The following is a 15553-nucleotide window of genomic DNA, read 5'->3' on the forward strand; positions in this document are numbered from 1 at the left end:
TAAATGGCATGGATATCCTTTATCAGGTGTAAGAAGAACTCTTTTATTACTAGATTGGAAGGGATTTGTTTCAGTGAGTGTTGAATTTATTTTTCCACATCCGTGCTGTATAAATTGAGCATCATATGGTTTTTCTTTTTTTACTTTCTTCATTTGGTGAATTATATTGACATTCTTATAGTATTAAGCCATTATGGGATGAACCAAATTTGATCATGATTACTTTAATACATTTATAGATTCATTTTGTAAATACTTTATTAAGGAGTTCTGCATTTATATTAATAGATAAGGACACCTATATTTTTCTTTCTTACGATATTCTTGTTCATTTTTTATATTAAAAATAGCCTCCCAATATAAACTGTGAAATTTTTCCAAGATGCACATTTTAAGGCTATATTTTTTCCTCTACAAAGTACTTTAGCTGAGTCCCACCTGTTATGATTGGTACTACTGATTTTATTGTCATTCATTTTTATTTTATTTTATTTTATTTTTAAAGATTTTATTTATTTATATGAGAGAGAGAATGAGATAGAGACCATGAGAGGGGGGAGGGTCAGAGAGAGAGGCAGACTCCCTGCTGAGCAGGTAGCCCGATGCGGGACTCGACCCCGGGACTCCAGGATCATGACCTGAGCCGAAGGCAGTCGCTTAACCAACTGAGCCACCCAGGCGCCCTGTCATTCATTTTTAAAAAACATTTAATTAATTAATTTTTTTAGAGAGAAACAGAGAGGGTGAGGCAGAGGGAGAAGGAGAGAATCTCGAGCAGACTCCACGCTGAGCATGGAGCCCAACACAGGGCTCAGTCGCATGACCCTGAGATCATGACTTAAGCTGAAACCAAGAGTCAGACACTCAACCACCCAGGCACCCCTTATTGTTATTCATTTTTAAATATTTTCTAAATGCTACCATTTTTAATTAATTCAGAGTCGTATTTGTTGAGGATACACTTAAATGCAAAGTTTGTGATGGTTGCTGCTATTATTTTGCCATCATTTTATTATTGACTGCTAATGTGATTGCAAAGAAGTTTGCATGATATTAATTCTTAGCACCAGTTAAGACTTCTTTTCAGTAAGTCATCAATTCTTATAAATGTATATATGCTTCAACATTTTATTCTTCTCTTTCAGTTGACTGCAGGATTCTAATACATATATCTCTTAGACAAAGCTTATGAATTCTATTGGCCAAATGTTTTCTATGCTTATGTATTTATTGTCTAATTAAACTATCATTTTCTGAGATGGATGTCTTAAAAATCTCTCCCTGTGATTGCAAATTTGTAATCTTACCTTGTAATTCTGTTCACTTTGACTTTAGGTATTTTTAAACTATTTGGCTAAGTGCATACATTCCAATCATGTTATCTTCCTCATGACTCTTCCCTTTTATCATGATGTACTGATTTTTATCCTTTTTTTTTAGTGAAAGTCAATTTTGTCTAATATTAATATAGATAAGCAAGCTTTCTTTTGATTGGAATTTACCTGGTATCTTTTTTTATCACCCTTTTACCTAAAACATTTTAAGTCATTTTAATATTTCTTTTTAAAAATTTTTTTATTGTTATGTTAATCACCATACATTACATCATTAGTTTTTGATGTAGTGTTCCATGATTAATCGTTTGTGCACAACACCCACTGCTCCATGCAGAACGTGCCCCCCCAATACCTATCACCAGGCTAACCCATTCTCTGACTCCCCTCCCCTCTAGAACCCTCAGTTTGTTTTTCAGAGTCCATCATCTCTCATGGTTCATCTCCCCCTCCGATTTCCCCCCCTTCATTCTTCCCCTCCTGCTATCTTCTTCTTCTTTTCTTTTTCTTAACGTATAATGTATTATTTGTTTCAGTGGTACAGATCTGTGATTCAACAGTCTTGCACAATTCACAGTGCTCACCATAGCACATACCCTCCCCAGTGTCTATCACCCAGCCATCCCATCCCTCCCACCTCAACCCCCACTCCAGCAACCCTCAGTTTGTTTCCTGAGATTAAGAATTCCTCATATCAGTGAGGTCATATGATACATGTCTTTCTCTGTTTGACTTATTTCACTAAGCATAACACCCTCCAGTTCCATCCATGTCGTTGCAAATGACAAGATCTCATTCCTTTTGATGGCTGCATAATATTCCATTGTATATATATACCATATCTTCTTTATCCATTCATCTGTTGACAGACATGTTGGCTCTTTCCACAGTTTGGCTATTGTGGACATTGCTGCTATAAACATTGGGGTGCACGTACCCCTTTGGATCCCTACATTTGTATCTTTGGGGTAAATACCCAGTAGTGTAATTGCTGGATCGTATGGTAGCTCTATCTTCAACTTTTTGAGGAACCTCCATACTGTTTTCCAGAGTGGTTGCACCAGCTTGCATTCCCACCAACAGTGTAGGAGGCTTCCCCTTTCTCCGCATCCCTGCCAACATCTGTCCTTTCCTGACTTGTTCATTTTAGCCATTCTGACTGGTGTGAGGTGGTATCTCATTGAGGTTTTGATTTGGATTTCCCTGATGCCGAGCGATGTTGAGCACTTTTTCATGTGTCTGTTGGCCATTTGGATGTCCTCTTTGGAAAAATGTCTGTTCATGTCTTCTGCCCATTTCTTGATTGGATTCTTTGTTCTTTGGGTGTTGAATTTGATAAGTTCTTTATAGATTTTGGATACTAGCCCTTTATCTGATATGTCATTTGCAAATATCTTCTCCCATTCTGTCGGTTGTCTTTTGGTTTTGTTAACTGTTTCTTTTGCTGTGCAAAAGCTTTTTATCTTGATGAAGTCCCAATAGTTCATTTTTGCCCTTGCTACCCTTGCCTTTGGCGATGTTTCTAGGAAGAAGTTGCTGCGGCTGAGGTCGAAGAGGTTGCTGCCTGTGTTCTCCTTTAGGGTTTTGATGGATTCCTGTCTCACATTGAGGTCTTTCAACCATTTTGAGTCTATTTTTGTGTGTGGTGTAAGGAAATGGTCCAGTTTCATTCTTCTGCATGTGGCTGTCCAATTTTCCCAACACCATTTGTTGAAGAGACTGTCTTTTTTCCATTGGACATTCTTTCCTGCTTTGTCAAAGATGAGTTGACCATAGAGTTGAGGGTCCATTTCTGGGCTCTCTATTCTGTTCCATTGATCTATGTGTCTCTTTTTGTGCCACTACCACACTGTCTTGATGATGACAGCTTTGTAATAGAGCTTGAAGTCCGGAATTGTGATGCCACCAGCTTTGCTTTTCTTTTTCAACATTACTCTGGCTATTCGGGTCTTTTCTGGTTCCATACAAATTTTAGGATTATTTGTTTCATTTCTTTGAAAAAAGTGGATGGTATTTTGATGGGGATTGCATTGAATGTGTAGATTGCTCTAGGTAGCATTGACATCTTCACGATATTTGTTCTTCCCATCCATGAGCATGGAACGTTTTTCCATTTCTTTGTGTCCTCCTCAATTTCTTTCATGAGTATTTTATAGTTTTCTGAGTACAGATCCTTTGCCTCTTTGGTTAGATTTATTCCCAGGTATCTTATGGTTTTGGGTGCAATTGTAAATGGGATCAACTCCTTAATTTTTCTTTCTTCTGTCTTGTTGTTGGTGTATAGGAATGCCACTGACTTCTGTGCATTGATTTTATATCCTGCCACTTTACTGAATTCCTATATGAGTTCTAGCAGTTTTGGGGTGGAGTCTTTGGGGTTTTCCACATAAAGTATCATATCATCTGCAAAGAGTGAGAGTTTGACTTCTTCTTTGCCGATTTGGATGCCTTTTATTTCTTTTTGTTGTCTGACTGCTGTGGCTAGGACTTCTAATAATATATTGAATAGCAGTGGTGATAGTGGACATCCCTGCTGCATTCCTGACCTTAGGGGGAAAGCTCTCAGTTTTTCCCCATTGAGAATGATATTCGCTGTAGGTTTTTCGTAGATGGCTTTTATGATATTGAGGTATATACCCTCTATCCCTATACTCTGAAGAGCTTTGATCAAGAAAGGATGCTGTACTTTGTCAAAAGCTTTTTCTGCATCTATTGAGAGGATCATATGATTCTTGTTCTTTCTTTTGTTAATGGATTGTATCACATTGATTGATTTGCGGCTGTTGAACCAACCTTACAGCCCAGGGATAAATCCCACTTGGTCGTGGTGAATAATCCTTTTAATGTACTGTTGGATCCTATTGGCTAGTATTTTGGTGAGAATTTTTGCATCCATGTTCACCAAGGATATTGGTCTGTAATTCTCCTTTTTGATGGGGTCTTTGTCTGGTTTGGGGATCAAGGTAGTGGTGGCCTCATAAAACAAGTCTGGAAGTTTTCCTTCCATTTCTATTTTTTGGAACAGTTTCAGAAGAACAGGTATTAACTCTTCTTGAAATGTTTGGTAGAATTCCCCTGGGAAGCCATCTGGCCCTGGGCTTTTGTTTGTTGGGAGATTTTTGATGACTGCTTCAATTTCCTTAGTGGTTATAGGTCTGTTCAGGTTTTCTATTTTTTCCTGGTTCAGTTTTGGTAGTTGATACATCCATTTTTTCCAGGTTATCTAATTTGCTGGCATATACCTGCTCATAATATGTTCTTATGATTGTTTGTATTTCTTTGGTGTTGGTTGTGATCTCTCCTCTTTCATTCATGATTTTATTTATTTGGGTCATTTCTCTTTTCTTTTTGATAAGTCTGGCCAGGGGTTTATCAATCTTGTTAATTCTTTCAAAGAACCAGCTCCTAGTTTTGTTGATCTGTTCTACTGTTCTTTTGGTTTCTATTTCATTGATTTCTGCTCTGATCTTTATTATTTCTCTTCTCCTGCCAGGTTTAGGCTTTATTTGCTGTTCTTTCTCCAGCTCCTTTAGGTGGAGGATTAGGTTGTGTACTTGAAACCTTTCTTGTTTCTTGAGAAAGACTTGTATTGCTATATACTTGCCTCTTAGGACTGCTTTTGCTGCATCCCAAAGATTTTGAATAGTTGTGTTTTCATTTTCATTGGTTTCCATGAATTTTTTAAATTCTTCTTTAATTTCCTGGTTGACCCATTCATTCTTTTGTAGTATGCTCTTTAGCCTCCATGTATTTGAGTTCTTTCTGACTTTCCTCTTGTGATTGAGTTCTAGTTTCAAAGCATTGTGGTCTGAAAATAGGCAGGGAATGATCCCAATCTTTTGGTACCGGTTGAGACCTGATTTATGATCTAGGATGTGATCGATTCTGGAGAATGTTCCATGGGCACTAGAGAAGAATGTGTATTCCGTTGCTTTGGGATGGAATGTTCTGAATATGTCTGTGAAGTCCATATGGTCTAGTGTGTCATTTAAAGTCTTTATTTCCTTGTTGATCTTTTGCTTAGACGATCTGTCCATTTCAGTGAGGGGGGTGTTAAAGTCCCCCACTATTATTGTATTGTTGTCGATGTGTTTCTTTGCTTTTGTTATTAATTGCCTTATGTAATTGGCTGCTCCCATGTTAGGGGCATAGATATTTACAATTGTTAGATCTTCTTGCTGGATAGACCCTTTAAGTAGCATATAGTGTCCTTCCTCATCTCTTATTACAGTCTTTGGTTTAAAATCTAATTTGTCTGATATAAGGATTGCCACCCCAGCTTTCTTTTGGTGTCCATTAGCATGGTAAATGGTTTTCCACCCCCTCACTTTCAATCTGGGGGTGTCTTTGGGTCTAAAATGAGTCTCTTGCAGACAGCATATCGATGCGTCTTGTTTTTTAATCCAATCTGATAGCCTGTGTCTTTTGATTGGGGCATTTAGCCCATTTACATTCAGGGTAACTATTGAAAGATAGGAATTTAGTGCCATTGTATTGCCTGTAAGGTGACTGTTACCGTATATTGTCTGTGTTCCTTTCTGGTCTATGTTGCTTTTAGGCTCTCTCTTTGCTTAGAGGACCCCTTTCAATATTTCTTGTAGGGCTGTTTTCGTGTTTGCAAATTCCTTTAGTTTTTGTTTGTCCTGGAAGATTTTTATCTCTCCTTCTATTTTCAGTGACAGCCTAGCTGGATATAGTATTCTTGGCTGCATATTTTTCTCATTTAGTGCTCTGAATATATCCTGCCAGTCCTTTCTGGCCTGCCAGGTCTCTGTGGATAGGTGTGTTGCCAATCTAATGTTTCTAGCATTGTAGGTTACATATCTCTTCTCCCGAGCTGCTTTCAGGATTTTCTCTTTGTCTCTGAGACTTGTAAGTTTTACTATTAGATGTCGGGGTGTTGACCTATTTTTATTGATTCTGAGAGGGGTTCTCTGTGCCTCCTGGATTTTGATGCCTGTTTCCTTCCCCAAATTAGGGAAGTTCTCTGCTATAATTTGCTCCAATATACCTTCTGCCCCTCTCTCTCTTTCTTCTTCTTCTGGGATCCCAATTATTCTAATGTTGTTTCATCTTATGGTATCTCTTAGCTCTCGAATTCTGCCCTCATGATCCAGTAGTTGTTTATCTCTCTTTTTCTCAGCTTCTTTATGTTCCATCATTTGGTCTTCTATCTCACTGATACTCTCTTCTGCCTCATTTATCCTAGCAGTTAGCACCCCCATTTTTGATTGCACCTCATTAATAGCCTTTTTGATTTCAACTTGGTTAGATTTTAGTTCTTTTACTTCTCCAGAAAGGGTTTCTCTAATAACTTCCATATTTTTTTCAAGCCCAGCTAGTATCTTTAAAGTGATGATTCTGAACTCTAGATCTGACATTGTACTAGTGTCCGTATTGAGTAGGTCCCTGGCAGTCGGTACTACCTCTTGTTCTTTTTGTTGAGGTGATTTTTTCATCTTGTCATTTTGTCCAGAGGAGAATAGATTAATGAGAGAACAAAATGCTAACAGGGTAATAACATCCCCAGAAAATATACTCTAAAGAAATCAGAAAAGACCTGAAGCTGGGGGGAAAAGAAAGGGAAAGAAAGAAAAAAGAAAAAGCAAAAAAAAAAAAAAAAGAAAAAGATAAAAACAAAACAAAACAAAAAACAGAAAAAAACAAAACAGAATATGATCAAATATGATCACGCTGGTGCATAGATCAGTGCCACACACTAGATTTTGGGTGTATTTTGGTCTGTTAGAAGATAGTGCCTCCCAAAATTTTAAAGAAAGAAAAACTTATATATGTACAAAAATAAGGGTTGATATGATGAAGGGATGGAATATGACTGTAAAGATGAAAATTATAAAAAAATTTTATAAACAGAATTGATAAGAAATTGTTTGAAAAAAGAAAAGAGGATTTAAAAAAAAAAAGAAAGAAAGAAAAAGGGAGAGAATGTGATCAGGCAGGAGAGTAGAACAAAACCATGCACTAGAGATTTAGGGTATATTTTGATCTGTTAGAAGAAACGATCTCAAAATTTTAAAGAGAGAACAACATATATATATATATGCCAAAAATAAGGGTAACTACTATGAAGGGATAGAATATGACTCTAAAAACGAAAAATAAAAATGTTTTTTAAAAAAGGGATTGATAAGATGTTGGTTGAAAAAGGGAAAAAGAAAAATTCAAAAAAAAAACCAGACAGTTAAAAAAAAAAAAAACTTTGAAAGACTAAAGAATCATAGTAAAAATGCCATGGATTCTATGTGCAGTATTCCCCTAGCGCTGGAGTTCTGCCATTCTCATGGATCAGTAAACTTGGTCTTGGCTGGCTGTTCTCGCTGATCTTCTGGGGAGGGGCCTGTTGCCGTGGTTCCCAAATGTCTTTGCCGGAGGCAGAATTGCCCCGCCCTTGCCCGGTCCGGACTAAGTAATCTGCTCGGGTTTGCTCTCCGGAGCTTTTGTTCCCTTCAAGCTTTCCGTACAGCTTTGGAGGCAGAGAGTGAAAATGGCGGCCTCCCAATCTCCGCCCCGGAGGAGCCGAGAACTCGGGGCCCTGCTCCTCAGTGCGCCCCCAGAGAAAAGCCGTGAGTCACTCCCATCTCCCTGGTCTCCGGCCACACTCCGTGCTCACCCAGCCTGTGACCCAGCATTTCTATCTCTGGCACCCGACTCAGTGTGGAGTCTCCAAACCCAGCAGATCCCTGCGGTGCGCTCCTGCACCTCTCCTCCTGGGGAAGGAAGGTGAGTCTCCCTGGATCTGCCACTTGTTGGGTCCCTGCTGGAGCAGCAGTGGCCCGACTGTGCCGCGGATCATGGTTTATGGCAACCCCGAGCTGAGAGCCCATGCCTCGGCTCCGTCTCTGCAGCCGGCTTCTCCACTCCGTTACCTGGGAGCTCTGCCACACTCAGGCACCCCCGGTCTTTCTGTGACCCCGAGGGTCCTGAGACCACACTGTCCCACGAGGGTTCCACCCCCTGCTTAGCCACCGGAGCGACGTCCCTCAGTGGAGCAGACTTCTAAAAGTTCCGATTTTGTGCTCCGCGGCTCTATCACTTGCCAGAAGTGGCCGAGGGAGCCCCCCTCCCCTGCTGCCTATCCTCCTGAATATCGCCTCGGATTCACTTCTCCACTCGTCCTACCTTCCAGAAAGTGGTTGCTTTTCTGTTCAGAGAGTTGTTGCTCTTCTTTTCTTCGATCTCCTGTTGAGTTTGTAGGTGTTCAGAATGGTTTGATCCCTATCCAGCTGAATTCCTGAGAGGAGACGAAATCCAGGTCTCCTACTCCTCTGTCATCTTGCTCCACCCCCCAGTAGGTTGTCCATTTTAATATTTCTTATAAAAGCATCTAGCAAGACTTTTCCTTTTTTTTTTTTTAAGATTTTATTTATTTATTTGACAGAGAGAGACACAGCGAGAGAGGGAACACAAGCAGGGGGAGTGGGAGAGGGAGAAGCAGGCTCCCTGCAGAGCAGGGAGCCCAATGTGGGACTCGATCCCAGGACCCTGGGATCATGACCTGAGCCGAAGGCAGTCGCTCAACCGACTGAGCCACCCAGGCGCCCAAGACTTTTCCTTTTAATACAGACTGAGAATCTCTATATTTTAATAGGCAACTTTTATTCATTTACATTTACTGTGATAACTGATACGTTTGTACTTTTTTCTGTCCTATTTTTTGCTCCATATGTATGCTTTGTATTTGTCCCCTTACCCCTTCTTTCTGGCCTTCTATTGAATGGAATGGACATTTTCTTAATTCCTTTTTCCTCTAAGGTTTTGGAAATTGAATATTCTGTTTCTGTTCCTTTAATGTAGTGAATCTCAATGTGTGGTCCCCAGATAGGCAGCATCAGCATCCCCTGGGATGTTATTCTTGGGCTCCTTCCTAAACCTACTGAATCAGAACTTTTGTAGATGGGAACCAGAATCTTTTTTGTATAGGCTCTCTGGGTGATTCTGACACACATCAGAGATTGAATACTTTGGTGGCTTAGTGGTTACTCTTAAATTATTAATAAGCACATTTGATTAGCAGATACAATTAATTAAAATCTCTTCCCTCCTCTCAAGCAATCCAAAGACAACACTTAACTCCAAATTCCCTTCTCATATCTTAAATATTTATGACATCCAGTACTTGGTTCCACCTTCAATTGTGTTACTAGCTTTATGATTAATTGTACAATTAATCCTAATATTGACATTCTAACATTTTAGCTGTTTCTTTTCTCACCATTATTCTTGGATGTCCTATCTTCCTTCAGGGTTAAATTTCCTTCTTAGTGAAGCACATTCTTTAATTTTTTTTTTTTTCCTGCAAAGTTCTATGAGTAATCAGTTCTCTCAGTCTTTGTCTAAAAAGGTTATTTCCACCTCACATTTAAATGATACTGAAGTTCTGTACAGAATTCCAACTTGATCGTCTTTCTTAAAACCTTAAAAACATTATTTCATTGTCTCCTGGGATACATTTTTGCTAATGAGAAATCTGCTATTATCCAAAATTTTTTTGTAGGTAATCTGTAAGAAAGATTTTTCTCTTTGATTTTGATGTTTTGCATTTTCACTATCATATGCAGTAAGGTGTGGATTCTTTTTATTTATCCTTTACAGGACTTGATGTGCTTCTTCAATCAAGGACTCATGTTTTCCTCAGTTCTGGAAAATTCTGAGCTATTTGCCCTTCAAATATTTCCTCTCCCCTTTCTATACTTTCTGGAACTCCAATTGGACATATGTCTTCTTACTCTGTCATGTATGTTTCTTAGCCTTTCAGATTTAAAAAAAACTTTTCCTCTCTCTGTGCTTTGTTCTAGGTAACTTACTCAGATCTTCCATTTCTCTACTTTCTGTTTTGCTGTAATTAATCTGATTTTAAACCACCTCCTGGGGTTTTTTATTTCAATAACTTCACTTTTCACTTCTAGAATTGATATTTCTTTCTTTTTCACTTCCATTTGTTCATTCTTCATATTATGTTACTCTTTTAGTATTATTTACTTTTTATGTCAGCTCTTTACTCATTTATTTAGATTCTTTTATATTACTGTATTACATAAAATTCTTGGAATGCTAATTATCTTGTGTGTTGAATTTACTGGCTTCTCATTTGCTCATTTTCCTTTTGTAGTTTATAATTTTCATCATGGACTAATCTTCAGTGGGAAGTTGTTGTTTTATCTGTGGGAGATCTATATATTCTGGTTCTAGAAGTATCCTTGAAGACTGTATGCATTTATTTTTGCAAGAAAGTTTTGTTTATCCTCCCCTACTTTTTATGTTACAGCCTCTTGTTTTTTTTCATGTTTCTGGAATAGTTTAAATTTAAATTCCACTCTTCTACATTATGATGGCTAAGGTTTTGGTGTGTTATGGATGACAGATTCTACTCTATGTTAGGAAGAAGGCAAAGTTTTTTGCTTTTTCCCAGCAATGGTAGGTGGGGTTTTTCTAATTCACTTTTTTTGTGTGGGCATGGCAGCCACCCCTTCAAGTCCATTAAAATCCATGTCCTAAGCTGCTAAGATCCACATCCATGTTTGTATCCTCTTGGGGTCATTCCAGGGTCAGTTCAGACTTATTTTTCTCATTTTATTTTATTTTTAAAAAATATTTTATTTATTTGAGAGAAATGGGGAAGGACCCCAATGTGGCGCTCCATCCCAGGAGCCGAGATCATGACCTGAGCCGAAGGCAGACCCTTAACCAACTGAGCCACCCAGGTGCCCCTATTTTTCTCATCTTAAATTCCCTTTTTGGTTCTGACTATTGGAAGTTTTCCCTTCTTTTGACTTCAACTATTAATTACATTTTTTCCTTACAATATTTTAGACCATTTCTATTATCTTTGCAGTGGGGTGGTAACCTTTGTGCATTACCATGCTCCCTGAAGCACATTGATATTTTGCTAAACTGTGTGCTATTTAATAAGCTCCCAATACACATTGTATACAGAGGTAGAATCTGTTTCTGACCTTCTGAAATTCAGTCTTGTAATCCGTTATAACTGTACCTGAATATGTTTACCTAACTTACAAAATTCTGATACATCTTGCCAGGCTTTATTTGAGAATATTTATGTTTTAAAGCTAATGTCCCCATATTTAATTATCATGTTTGCTGTTATCAATCTTTTATTCTGTAACAGTGGTGCTCCCCCTCCCCCAAAAAGTGGTATCCCACACTTGAGGTGTTACTCATTCCTTCTTGAACATTTCCATTCCTTCTTGAACATTTTCCTGCTCCTCACATCACCTCCTTTCCAAGCATTCCAGAGCCTCTATTCCCTCCGCGTTCCCTCATCCTGAACTCAGTGCATCTTTGACTCAGCAACTGGTTTCTGGGACTCCTTTCAGCCCTGCATGCCTCTTCACGTTCAGATATTCATAATGACAAGCTGCATATCTTTCTGAGAAGGAAACTAGCTGAATCTGACCACAGAATGCAAGAAAAGAAGGAAGAAAAGTTACGTGATACAGCTAATCTGGGAGATGGTAAGGCTGGAGTTAGGGTTAGAGGGGTAGGAGGAAAGGTGGTGGTTGGGACTGGGAAGGAAAATTCTACTTTAATCGAATGGAATAGCCTATGGGCAGCTCCCTAAGATAGTGTTCAATATCAAAATGTCCAATAAATTGTGAGTCATTTTGTTGGTGGGAGAGGGAGTCCCCTGAGGAAAGATGGCATACATCTTGTTTCAGAATGTATTAGCAAGGAAAAGGGTTGGATCATCTTTATTTAGTGACATTTTTCTTAAGATAGTTTGTGAATTTATGCAGTTGGGGTTTCCTATCTATAGCAGAGGTATAACAGCATTGTCTACACCTAATGGAAAAGATATTCCCAAAAAGGGTCATTGGAATTGAGAATATTTATGGTGTCTTTCTTTGGGAAACAGCCAGAATCATTCCACTGTGACCTTATTTACTCTTTTCCTAGTGTTTTCAGTGGAAAAGGCCCAAATGATTTTGATTTCTCTTATAGTCATACTTGGGTAACTTGTGAAGTTTATTGTGCTTTCATAGGGCCGAGATTTAGGATATTGGAAGCAGAACATTAGAAGTGAGATAAGCTTCATAAAAGTAGAGGCCTTGAACTGCCTACTGAGATGTAATTTCGTAGCTAATCTAAGTGGATTTCTATTTAAAGTGCTTCAGTGCAATGTTATGCTGTATGTAATGGCACTTACTAGAAAGGTGTTAATGTTACTGTTTCCACTGAGACTGAATCAGTCTCATCTTAAATGCTTCATGATTTTATACACGATGGTGTAATAGGACGTCAAGTGCCTCTTCATACACACTTTTCATTAATGATCAACATTTAGGCTTCCTTTTGTGCTTAGGCATCACCTTTTGAACACCCATGGATTTTTCATTCTTTCGCTTGATTCCACTCTTGAGGAGAAGGACGAAGTGTAAAGGGAAAATATGAAGTTGGGTCTTTTTAACCTGGAACATACCTCTCCACACTTCTAGGAATAAAATACTAAGCCATATCCATCTTCTTGGGGCTGTGTGTTCAAGAAGCTCAGGGAACCAAGAGGCCTGCCTTTCTGAGATCTGCTTGAATGTCTCCAGGCTTGTTGGATGGTGTCATATTTTATTAATTGTGCATTTACACTGAAAGAGACGTTCCAGGATGGATCAGAGTTCTTCGTCACTGTGTGCATACAGAAGAGCTCCCTGCTGGTGGCCACAGCCATATGTGGCATGTCCACGCTTGGGACCCTGTCCCTTGACTGTCAGCAGGAAGGCCAAGTAGAGGAGTTGCTGCCCTCAGCTGCTGCATGACAGGCAGGTTTTCCTGCTGCTGTCTTTAAGAAGGGCTCCTAGCCTCAAGAAGACATGGTAAGGTAGAAATATCTACCACCAGGCAGAGAACCAGGCAGGCACTTTGACCTCTGGTTTCACATGGGCCAGTGACTCACTGTCTAACCTCAGCCAGTGGCCCCCTGAGTCTGGGTTCCCCCTCTGAAAACTAGGAGGATCAAGACTTGGTAAGTCTCCATTGTTTTAAAGGGGGGCTCTAGAATTTCCTGATTGCAAGCTAAGTACATCCCAAAAGATGACCTCTACTTGTCCCAACATCTATCTGTCAGCTTCTCATATTGTACTTACAGTTGCCAGGCACTGGTCTAAGTCCTGAACAAAGATGATGTCAATCATCAGATGACACTGTAAGGAAGTACTGTTATCATCCCTGTGGTGGATGCCAGCTGGGGTTCAAGCTCAGACAGCCTGTCCTCAAGCCCATGCTCTTAAACATCACACCATGTTGACATCTGCCACATCTAAAGCGCGTCCTTTTTCTGGTGGCCTTGGGGAGGAGATTAAATTACTTTTTGGTGGAGGAATCCTAGACATGCAAAGAAGTGGCATTCAGGAGTTCTGGCTTCTTCAGTGAGAACAGCAGAGTCTATTTTATGAGCCGCATATTGAAAATCTTTCACAAAACTTCTATTTTATTCTGCATGATGTTTATGAAAAAGCTGAGACATCGACACAGGAAAAGAGCAAAGATACCTGGGGTCTCAGCTGCAATTAGAGCGTGAGAGTGTATGTGCCTGATTACTGGTTTTGCTTGTATGTAAATACAAGTCGCTGTGCTAAGCAAAAAATAATTGTAATAGATTCATTGAATCATAATGCAGCCAAGTTTCACTTAGAGCTTTAAACTTGCAGATGAGGCTTTCCCTAGGGCTCCTGTCTGATTATAACTGCTATGCCTGACCTACTTAACAGCTTTTCACAAGGTGGCTTAAAAGCCTCCCAGGATATAGTCATACATGGAAAATCCTCCAGGAGTAACTTTCCATAACCCCTGATCCATTGGTTGGGTATTCGGGGGGCCATGCATCACATAAGGTAATCTTCTTCATGCTTGTAGTTTTCACCTAGGCACGAGTCATGGGTTAATTCTGAAAAACTAGACTCGACAGTGGAGTGACTAAAGGGTTTCAGATCCAGAGGCATTTTGCGTGATAGAATTTGGTTAGGTGTAACTGATCAAGTTAATGCAAGAGAGCCAGGCACCACTTCTCAGGACTTTGGCTTTTGATGTAATCCAGTGTCATGTGTTGAGAGTCTTCCCTTTGGTGATTAGCATATTCCTCCTCTCCTTGTGTTCATGGCAGGGATGAAAGGAAATGAGATTGACCTTTAAAGAAAATACTCTGTCTTAACAGAAGTGAGTCAAGGGTTTGAGTCTATGTTAGAACTGTCTGTCTCGGTCTGTACCAGGTCAGCTACTGACTGGTGAAAAATCAGGTGGTAGGGAGACTATTCTTGTCTGTGAACCTAAGAGATGTGACCTTGAGCAGACATAATGGAATAAACTACCATCCTCTCAACCGTCAGCATGTCTGAGGCACTGGGAGCTGGTAATCTCATCCAGAATGGATTCAGGAAGCTTAAACCGGCCCCAGGATTAGAACTAAAGTGGCCTTTCTGAAAGAACTTGGAAGCCAATTGCAGTCAACCCTCTGCGGTCAATGCATGTGAGCAAGAGTAAAGAAAGTGAAAGTTATCAGCAAAAACCAGACGTCTGTGTTTCTTTCCCAGACTTGTACTCTTTACAGTTATTCAGGTCCGAGCACATCACCTTTCTTCTCCCATTGTCCTTTCCTTGTTTGTCCTCCCTTCTTTCTCTATTTGGTCCTGTCCCCCGCCTCAGTGGCCCTCCCCCCTGCTTCTCTCTACTCAGCTGTTTCATTGCTGGGTCTGTGGACACACTGAGACCCCTGGGGTTCTGTTCCTAACCTGCTGCCTCTCACTCCTTACAAACTCCATGTTTGCTGGGCCTTTAGAGGACTTTTACCCTTGGTTCCTCTTCTGTGCCCTGTTGGACCATGTTTAACTCCATTCTGGAGTTATTCTCCAGCACTGGGATGTCTGTGGGAGAACAGGGAGACAAGAAAGGCGAGAGGAAGATTTGGAGAGGTCTCTGATGAGTCTCATCTGCCTCACTCCACTTTCACGGAGCAATTCAGAGCAACCTCATCTTTTGGTCCCCAGATCACAAGGTTGGCTTTCTGCTGGCTGGCTAAGTCATCTCAGTGCTTTGAACCTTTCCTTAATGGCCCTGCTTCCCAACTTTTGCCTCCTTTTTTCTGTGGTCTTCTGTTGTCCTACGTAACACCTGTTGAGCCTAATTAAGAATTCCATTTGTTCTCATTTCACATCCTGGCCTTGGGGAATCTATTTTATTATCTTATATGCTAG

At 39.8% G+C, this 15553-nt stretch overlaps 1 protein-coding gene across 4 annotated transcripts in view; it reads left to right on the top strand.

The window, feature by feature from the left end:
- Positions 1-15553, top strand: part of PCNX2 (pecanex 2) — a 306833-nt gene that overhangs the window by 203382 nt on the left and 87898 nt on the right. The window lies entirely within an intron of this gene.

This window comes from Mirounga angustirostris, unplaced genomic scaffold (genome assembly GCF_029215605.1).
Source record: "Mirounga angustirostris isolate CCGP_5_RB_7025 unplaced genomic scaffold, mMirAng1.0.hap1 SCAF_6, whole genome shotgun sequence".
Taxonomy (NCBI): domain Eukaryota; kingdom Metazoa; phylum Chordata; class Mammalia; order Carnivora; family Phocidae; genus Mirounga; species Mirounga angustirostris.